The sequence below is a fragment of the Quercus robur genome, chromosome 1 (genome assembly GCF_932294415.1).
Source record: "Quercus robur chromosome 1, dhQueRobu3.1, whole genome shotgun sequence".
Classification (NCBI taxonomy): domain Eukaryota; kingdom Viridiplantae; phylum Streptophyta; class Magnoliopsida; order Fagales; family Fagaceae; genus Quercus; species Quercus robur.
In genome coordinates this window covers 13,527,687-13,538,030 of record NC_065534.1, presented here as the reverse complement: position 1 = coordinate 13,538,030, position 10,344 = coordinate 13,527,687, and the positions used below count along the sequence as shown (strand labels likewise).

Here is a 10,344-nt window from a genome sequence, read left to right as displayed (position 1 = left end):
TGTAGTGACGAAAATGTGTTTTTTGCCGAGAAAATATAGTCTTTTGAGCTCTAGTCTTGTGGATGTTGGCCATTAAGCCGAATCACATAAACCCTAATGTTTTCTCTTTTCTATCTTCTCTTTTCTCAATATCTCATTTACAAATTTCTACATGAACTATTCCAGGTATAAATTACCTCCTAAAAAAAAAAAAACTATTCCTGGTAAGAAATAAAAGAAAAACAAGAATTTTTTCAATAAAATATGAGTAGATGTAAGCATGCAATGTTTAGATATTTTGTCATCCCACTTACTCTCTAACAACTGAAGAAAGCAAGTTGTGATGAAGATCAGTAGAAGAGGATTTTGACTGAGGTGCCTCTCCCATATACACAATGTATGCCTATGTGTTAATGAAAAATAAATATCTGATTAGCGAATGAACTCCATTATCTGAAGTGAATGGAAATTATAAAATTATTAAATGCATTCACCTTTCTAACTGTGTCACTAGAACCATGAGTATATGACCAATGAACCTGCATAGACAAAAGGAAGAGGCTGACCATACAAATTCGAACCATTTTTTATTCCTCCATTGTATGCAATACAGCTCTTGCTTTCTCTCTTGTTCCTATATTTATATTCAGAATTTTCTTTAAACATCCCAAGTTTTTCTGTTTTTCTGTTTTCTTAATATAGTGGACATTTTCATGCTAAAATATAATCTTTTGACTTTTTCTAATTTCCATTTAAGAATCTTGCATAGACTAATTAATCAAAGATATGGATGGAGAGATTAGATGTAGGTTACTAAATAAAAAAGAAACTCCATATCACAAGTTTTAATTGTGCCAAGCTTAAAAAACAGATAACATGTTTCTTTTTTTCTGTTTTCTTTCTTTCTTTCTTTCTTTCTTTTGCTTGATAGGAAAATTAGATGCCGTTCTTTCTTTCTTTCTTTCTTTCTCTTGCCAGCAGAGGTGTTTAGTTATAATTAGTTATATACAGTTTCTTTATTAGCTTGTCAACCTATGTATTAAATTATTTATACAATGTATAATTTTGGAAAATTAAAGTGTACAAAGTAAGAGTTTGTTATTTATATAAACCAGTGTGTAACACTATGTATATGCATGGGTACAATTAAAAATAATCACAATTATACGGTTCAAATTATATATTTTTTTGAGAAGATGTTCAAATTATACATGGTATTAGCTTACATTTTTTTAAACCATACATTTCTAAAATATATAATGGTTTCTCAATATATATATGATTTAGAATTTAATTGGTTTTAGACTCTTTGGTTTTTGTAACCAATAATTCACTTGTTACAGAATTTAAAAACTCAAATGGACACGTGGCAGAAAATTGGACTCCAATTAAAATCAAATTTAGAACCAAATTGGATTTGGATTCTTCAATTTTTACACTTAATAATTCACTTGGTACAAAATTAAAAATTAAATGCGACACGTTATGCAAAATTAATAATCCAATTAAAATATAATTGGATTTTCTTCGAGTTTTGTCTATTAATATATACTCGAAAAAGAGTGTGTGCATGTTATATTAAAGGGCAAACTTCAAAATCTATCAAGCAAATTTGTTATGTATGTTCTTCTAAGACAATTAATTCTGTACGTGATTTGAATATGATATTTATGGTGTGTCTCCACATAAATTTAGGTACATGGAGCAAAATTGGAGTTCAATTTCAAATTTTAATTGAACACTTGGAAAGATAATTATGTTGTGGACCTCACATAAATTTAGATGCATTTTGCAAAATTGAACTCTAATTTAGAATTCTAATTGAATTTTTTCTGAGTTTTACCTATTAATACATATATATATATATATATATAGCTAGTCCCAGACCCATGCAATGTGTGGGAATATTATTAATGATTATTTTATGGTTAAACTCAATTATTTGAAGGTAACAAATTTATGAATAAGTTAGTAAACTACCATTAATAATAATAAAAGCCTAAAGATATATAACATAATTTATCAAATTATTAAAACAAAATTTTGTCAAGAAATCATTTAAATCATCCATCAAGTTGATGACATACCCTAAAAACGTCATAATTAAATATAGTGTAAAGTAACTATGGCTTTTATGAAAACAATGAATTCAAATTGACATATTGAAAATAAGTAAATAAAAAAGAAGTAGAAAAATAAAAATAAGATAAAATTTTGACATCCACCCTCTCTTCATTGGCGCCAAGAATTCATTAATTTGGGACGACTCCAATGACCACCTTTCCCTAGGTTTCAATGGTGAACTCATAACTTGATGGTGAAGGCACTAAGTGGGAGTCCACGTCATAACCAAGTTTTGCAATCACAAGGCTTCACAACACTAACTTGATAGAAGTTGAGGATGAAGGAAATTTCAAGATCAAAGTAGCAATCATGCCTATAACCAAGAAAGATTAATCTGTTCATAATTATGAGATTACATAAGGGGATAACTTTGCTCATCTGGACTTAAGCTTCAAGTTTTATGTACTGAGCGGCCAAGTAAAAGGTGTTTTGTGCCAAACTTATGCGAGCAACTATGTGAGTAAGGTAAAGATGGGGGTTGTCAGAAATAAGTTATTAAATCTCTTGCTCTATTGGGATGAATGTCCGAGCAGCAGTTTGCTCATTGGAGCACTCTTTTGTCATAAAAGTTTTAGATAAGGTCATAAATCATAATCATCATCAATGACATATTTTTGGCCATTTTTAATTAATGTATTTGTGCAATTAATTTATATAACACAACAAAATGGTAAGCTGCAAATAAAAATATGTTTATTTCTTTTGCATTGAAATAAAACCCATTAAATAACAAATAATAGATGAATTGGGGGGGGGGGGGGGGGGGGGGTGTGGTGGCGCCTATGCAGAAGATCTGATAAACTTAGGCCTTTCTTCTAAAACAAAAGAAATTAGACATTAAGCCTAAGAAATTTCACCAACATCTATCATGGCTGAGTCAAAGTAATGAATATGGGACTCTTAACTCTATGTGTACCGTCACTCCATTCCAATGATGCTGATAAGCTTGTCGTTTGGTTAATTGAAAGCAATTGTGGTGGTCCCTGTATCGCAACCAGGAAAGATTTTTTCTGGTTCAATTGACTAAAAGTCAACTTATTCGGAATAACAGTGACCTTTAGATTCTTCGGCGCCCTGACAGTTGCCTTGTATATAGATTTTCTAGAGCCCACATTTGTTACTGTCCTATGAAAGATGGCTGATATACTAGATTTAGCGTTGGTAAACTGAAAATACATGGATGGGTAATTTAAGACATCATGTCCTCCAATGTTTGGGAGACTTGAGCAATTGGTGATCTCTCCAGTGAACAAGCGTAGCAGTGTCCCAGTGTAGCCCTCATTACATAGGAAGCGGGTATAGTCAGACGTTGAAATGTCATATATCAAACCGGGGTCCAGTGCTCTAATGGGGTCAATTTGGCCAGCCCCATATGCTAACTCAGCTTGGTCATCCTTGATTTTCAATTCAGATGCTGATCATCAATCAAGAAGCAAAATTATAAAACACTCAAAAAGCCTAATTTTTTATATAAAACTTATTTTTGGGAAATATGAGATTATATCTTGATTAATTTGTTTATATAGAAGGAATACCAATGTTAAGATTATTACAAATTTTACTACCAAAGATTTACAAACTAAAGTGACAATATGAATTTCATTGGTGCATCTTCAATAACTAGTATATATATATATATATATATATTGTGAATAATGACACATAGGTTTGTAATGATTTTGCAATAGAATTTCTAGTATCCCTAACTTTACTCATAAAATGAATATCATACATTTCTTATTAGAAAATAATCATCTCCATTAATCATGGGGAAAATCTGTTTCATAGTGAAGATTTTATATTTGAATCAAACAGTTTACATAACATATGGAAACATATTAAGATGGGTAATATTTCTACTAAACTAATTGGCATATTATCCATATTGTTGGTAAACAATGAGAACTGTGATGGCATTGGAGAATTTGAAATAAACATTAAAAACCTCTTATTGACACCATTTTAATGGTGGTTCTTGTAAAATGACACTCATCTTTAACACATCATGAGAATTTCAGGGGACTAACCAGTTGTCATTAGGGCCGATTTAATTGCAGAAGGAGACCAATTAGGGTGGAATGTTTTGATGTAGGCAGCAGCACCAGCCACATGAGGGCAAGCCATTGAAGTTCCAGATAGTATATTATACACACCAAACCGGTCGTCCAAAGGAGACCCAGTCGTTGATGAAAGTTTAGAGTAAGCAGCTAGTATATCTAGCCCAGGTGCCACAATATCTGGCTGCAAATCAAATATAATTTAAAACCATTATACTTGTATATATGCTAAAAATAAGTGCACAAATTTATGCCTAGAATGTTTATCATTTCAAAAGGTTACCTTAAGTATTGTGTGAGATATCTTGGATGGACCTCGGGATGAAAAGGAAGCCACAAAGGGTGCAGCAGTGTTGCGTATTGATTTGGACCAGTGTATGACAGCCTGAGGGTTTCTGAAAATTTTATCAATGAAAAAAAAAATCCATTAAGAATGTTAATATATCAAGTTATTTTTTTTTATTAATTGAATAATTACAAGTTATAATGAACCCTAAATAAGGTATATATAGGATTAAAAACTAGGCTGCAGGCTAGCTCTATATTAGTATGAACTTAGAATATACTTTGGTCACAATAAAAAGAAAAATAAAAAATTTAAATTAATAACAACCCCTCCTAGGAATTATTGGGGAGGGGGGGCATTTTATATAATAAATTTGTTTCTTCTTACTTACTTGGTTGAGTTGACATATGCAAGAATTTTGTAAGCAAAACTAGAATCAACAAAGGCACCAGGGATGAGAGACGTAAAGGTGGTATCTATCTTCTCTACGAGAGATATGAGATCCCCAGCCCCTCCTATGCTCTTAATGTAAGTTTGACTTGCTGATTCATTGCATAGCACGATCTTTCCTTTGACTTTATTCGCGTCCAGACTTCCTTCACTACAATACCTGCACAATTCTTTAATTGATCAGTGCTACTAATATTAACAGTTTGACCCTAAATATATATTAGGTTGGTGATCTTCAATTACAGTATAAATCATGAAATAGAAAATGCTCTCTAATTAATTACTAGGGAGTTGAAGTTGGAGATAAAGAACTATTGGCTGCTAATCCCGCAGTGGTTAGAGGGTACGTCTTCTTTTTTGGTGAAAACGTGTTGATGGAAATTCCTTGTTATTCAATGCCCCAGTAAATGTAATGTGATTATGATCCAGAGAAATGGAAAAGGATCATGCTCCCAGATAAAAGCACTCCATTGCTAAATATTATTACACTTGAAATGAGATGAGTTGTTTTATTTACAATCATCCCATTTAAAATCTTTTAAATAATGTGACATTCTATACATAGTTAGATTTTTTTTTTTTTAAAAAAAAAAAAATCTTAACTATAAAATGAATTCCACCTATTTCAAGTAAAAAAGAAAATTATAATGTTCCTGGATGGAAGCACTCCTTTACTAAGCAAGACCATCATAATTAATGCCACAAGTTGCTTCAGGATCATCTCCATTTGAAATATTTTCATATTTTTGGTTGGATTAAATATTACCATAAATCTAGTGCTATATCTTTTTTATTTTTTTTTATTTTTTTGGTAGCAAAACTTTGTATGCCATCCCAAAAAGAAAGAAGCGACTTACATCAGTTTGTAGGTTATTTCCAAGTTTAACTGGAGTCCTGAACAACCTATCAATGGAAGCACCAACAATCATTATCCAAGGACCTACGTTCTGCACAGTATATAGAGATGGGCCACCATTCCCCGCCGAACATGCTGTGAAAATCCCCCTCTTCATTGCATGAAAGCCACCAATTGAAATGGGATCCTCAAAAAAGCTACTTGCGGACGCTCCGATAGATATTGATAGCACGTCAATTCCGTCATCAATGGCATCGTCCAATCCAGCCAAAAGGTCTATGTCACTGCAACCTCCGTTTGAACACACCTTGTACATTGCAATACGTGCTGATGGAACCCCACCTCGAGCTATGCCTTCGGCTAAACTGTAAAAGCTCGTGCCTGCTATCAAGGCCCCTGCTGCAGTGGATGCAGTGTGACTGCCGTGGCCATCATCATCTATTGGGGATGGATTTGGATCTAATTTGGCCCTGATGGAGTCGTTGTTGTAGAATGTTGCACCTATTACCTTGCTGCATAAAAGGGTGAATAACTTGGAAATTAAATGAAAGATCCATTCGTGAACAGCTTGAATCATGTGCTTTATAACCACCATATATGTGCCACATGGAATAATATCCCATTGCACTTGTCCTACTTAAATTATGACTTGTGGTTGCCGACTTAGGTTTTGCTTTTTACCCTAACTAACTTGTACTTGTATAAATAGCAATGGATGGAAATAGTATTTTGAATCAAATAATACCATATCATCCATATCAAAATTCAATAAACGAGAGACATGTATGTAAAAATAACTACTCATTAACACACGCCTTTCATTTTTAGCATGGTAATTATTTTTTGCAAATGTATCTCACTTATTAGATTTTGATACAACCGATATGGTATCATTTGATACCAAATACCCTCTACAATTGATGGGTGGTAATCAGAGTGAGCACCAACTTTTGTTATTAGAAAAGGTTTCCTCTATTCTTTGGTAGAGTTCTAAGTTGTGACTTTGTTTGTGCTTTTGGTGTCTGTGAGTTCTTTGGGTGTATTTGAGCCTTAGGTTTTGTGAGAGTGCTTTTGGTACCACCTTTGTACTCTCTTTTGTTAGTGAAACTTTCTCCTTAACACCGCTTGTGGACGTAGGCCAAAAGTCGAACCATGTAAGTCTAAGTGTTACTTGTGTGATTGTTTCGTCTTTTTTTATTTCTATTTTTCATAACCCCATTGCTATTTGGATACAAACAACAAATAGATCTTTATACTTTCTCTATTCTCAACAAATTGGTGTCAAAGCTTCTGCTTTTACAATATATAAGATGTATTATTTAAATTTCATTTTTATCCTAAGTAATGTTTAAAACACAATATTTTATTTTTAGAATTATTGATAAGATCTGCTATGATTGGAATAAAATCACTTTCATTTGGATCTACCAACATACTATTTATTATGCATCTAGGCATACTATTTTGTGGTTGGTCACAATTGAGGAGAGAGATTGAGATTGTTTACTTGTTACAGCCGGTGAAGTTGCCTACTACTTGGCATCTACCCTTCCATTTTGATGGAGGAGGTCCTAGTCCTTTGTCGTCAAAACTTGGAGCATCAATATAAATTCCTAAAAAACAAGGGGAGGAAAAATAAAAAATTAAATAAGTTATCAAAATTCCACCATGATGACATGCAACAAGGAGGAAGTTAAAGCTCTATGAGAAATTTTAATTTATTACCTGTATCTAATAAACCAACAATGATATTACTTTCAATTTGATGATTTCTCTTTACTGAGGGAGGCATTCCTAAGAAATCCCATGATCTTGTTGTATGAAGTTTACGAATTCTACTAGGAAACACCAACACCACATTTTTGTTCTCTGTAAAAGATGCATATATGTATATAAATTATATAAGACAACCACCCCAAGAGAAATAAAGAAAAAGAAAAAGAAAGAAAGAAAGAAATGTTGTGTAACATGATGTTTTTAGTGTGTACCTTGTAGTCTTTCAGCTTCATCTGGCAATAGGTTTGCTACAAATGCGTTAAAACTCTTTGTGTAGCTATATATCATGGACTTTTGGGCAATACGGCCACTGAAAAACAACAATACTTGATGGTTTAATTGTCTACCCAAATAACTCAATTTGTAGCATGCTGTGATGTTATATCATATATGGATTATACCCTAAAAGCTAATTTTATATACATAGAAAATGATGTAGAATAGATAGTACAGGCATTCCTAGAGTAGCATGGGCACTGGAAGTCATGGTGCAAGATCCAAGGGGTGCTTGTAGAGGCAATCGGGGCGACGATGTCGGAATTACATAAAATTTGACAAGTTGAAAGGAAACAACATTTTGATAAAGACTCGAGCCTTAATCCTCAAAGGTCACCCAAATTTAGGCAAATTCCTTTGTTAAGGCCCCGAAAACTGTGTTTTTCATATTTTTAGTAATATTTGTTTTTCTTTAATAACTTTTAGTTTAAAAATCAAAATAATGTCTTTTCTATTTTGGGACATCTCTTAGAAATTAACAATATTTACAATTTCCATAATTATCTCAATTTTGCTATTTTTGGAAAACATTTACTATTTTGCCACCTAATTATGTGATTAACGCAAATTAGGCTTTTGAACATATTGCTAGCCATCCTAGGTTTTCTTTTTACTATTTAAACATATTGTAGCCTCCAAGACAATTTAGTTTTCAGATTTATAAAAATACAGAATTTGTCTATTGTTTTTCTTTGGTGGATTCCAGATACCTATCACCTTGTGGATTTAAGAAATCCCTTGTGGATTTGAGGTTTTCATTCAGAAGATAACGTGTTTAGTTTCTTTTTCCATTCAGAAAGCAAAATGTTTTTTTTCTTGTAGCTTCCGCAACATCAAAAAAGCCCAATGCTATACATATTGATAAGTTCCTAACCATAATGGAACCGTCCCCTACCACCAAATCATTGACCCATGTATGAATTATAATTCACCCAATTACTTTCCATGAAAGAGAGAACAAATCAAGACATTTATTTCTAGAGAAAATCTTGAGATTAGTCAACAAATTAAGGGACTGATTACTAGAAAAAATCATGGGATTGAGACAATTAATATTTAATATACAATTCAAATTCAGATTATTTTTACTTTTGCATGTAATTCTATTATAAATTTGGATTCCATTGTAATTTACTTTCATGAGAGGTGTATGAGAAAATCATGTAAACTCGAATGTTTTCTCTCTTATCCCTTTTCTTTTTTCTGTATCTCATTTACAAACTTATACATGAATTATTCCAGGTATAAATTACCACAAAAAAAAAAAAAAAAAAAAACTATTCTGTGTAAGAAACAAAAGGAAAACTAGTATTGTTTAAATTAAAATATAAGTAGATATAAGCATGCAATGTTTAGATATTTTGTCATCCCACATACCGTCCAACAACTGAAGAAAGCATGTTGTGATGAAGATTAGTAGCAGAGGTTTTTGACTGTAGTGCCTCTCCCATGTACACAATGTACGCCAATGTGTTAATGAAAAATAAATTTTTGATTAGTGAATGAACTCGATTATATGAAGTGAATGGATCAAGTAATATACAAATTATAAAATGCCTTCACCTTTCTAACTACGTCACTAGAACCATGAGTGAATGACCAATGAAGCTGCGTAGCCAAAAGGAAAAGGGTGATCATACAAATTCGAACCATCTTTAGTTCTTCCATCACATTCAACACTGCTCTTGCTTTCTTTGTTGTTCCTATATATATAGTCATATTTTTCTTTAAATATCCCTAGTTGTTCTTTCTCTTTTTTTGTGTTTTCTTAATATGGAGAACATTTTTATGCTAAAATATAATCTTGGAATTTTTCCAATTTAGAGTTAAGATTCTTGCATAGACTAATTAATTAAAGATACTACATCTATTTAGGTGTAACTTCATTATATTTAGTTACAAATGGTTTCTTTATTAGCTTGTCCACCTGTTAAAACCGAGAATAAGCACCCAAAATTTTTATGTATTGAATTATTTAAACAATGTACAAACTAAGAATATGTTATTTATATAACTAAACAGTGTTAAAACTAGCCAACTCCTAAACTAGCCCATGGACACTGAAATAGAATTTTAACGACTTTATTTACACCGAGTATGTGTTTGGATAGGACTTATTGTGCGTCTATGTATTTTATTTCATGTTTCCTTTATTTATTTATTTTTTTTTCAGTGCATGAACAGTAAAATCACATGGATTTATTGTGCAGGAGATAATTATCACTATTCACGTATTGTAGCAGTACTATTTACGCACTGTAGCAGTACTGTTCATGCATTTAATTAAAAACATTAAAAATGGATCCCACGGTACTATTCACACATTTAAAAATTATTTTACTATAGTGTTTTCAATTTTCAGTTTCAGTAAAAATAAGTTATATCCAAACGGACCCCGAATATAATAGACGGAAGTTTCCTAAAATAAAAATCTAATAGACGTGTACACAGACAGTTGTATCACACTCTAGCAATTTATGGGTTTACTTGTAAGTTACAACAAAAATGGTGTTTTGACTTTGAGAAGTCCAAATAATAAT

The 10,344-nt window shown here is 32.0% G+C and overlaps 1 pseudogene; it reads right to left on the bottom strand.

The window, feature by feature from the left end:
* Positions 1-2,969: 2,969 nt before the first annotated feature.
* Positions 2,970-9,457, bottom strand: LOC126720491 (subtilisin-like protease SBT4.15; annotated as a pseudogene).
* Between the last annotated feature and the right edge of the window lie 887 nt (positions 9,458-10,344).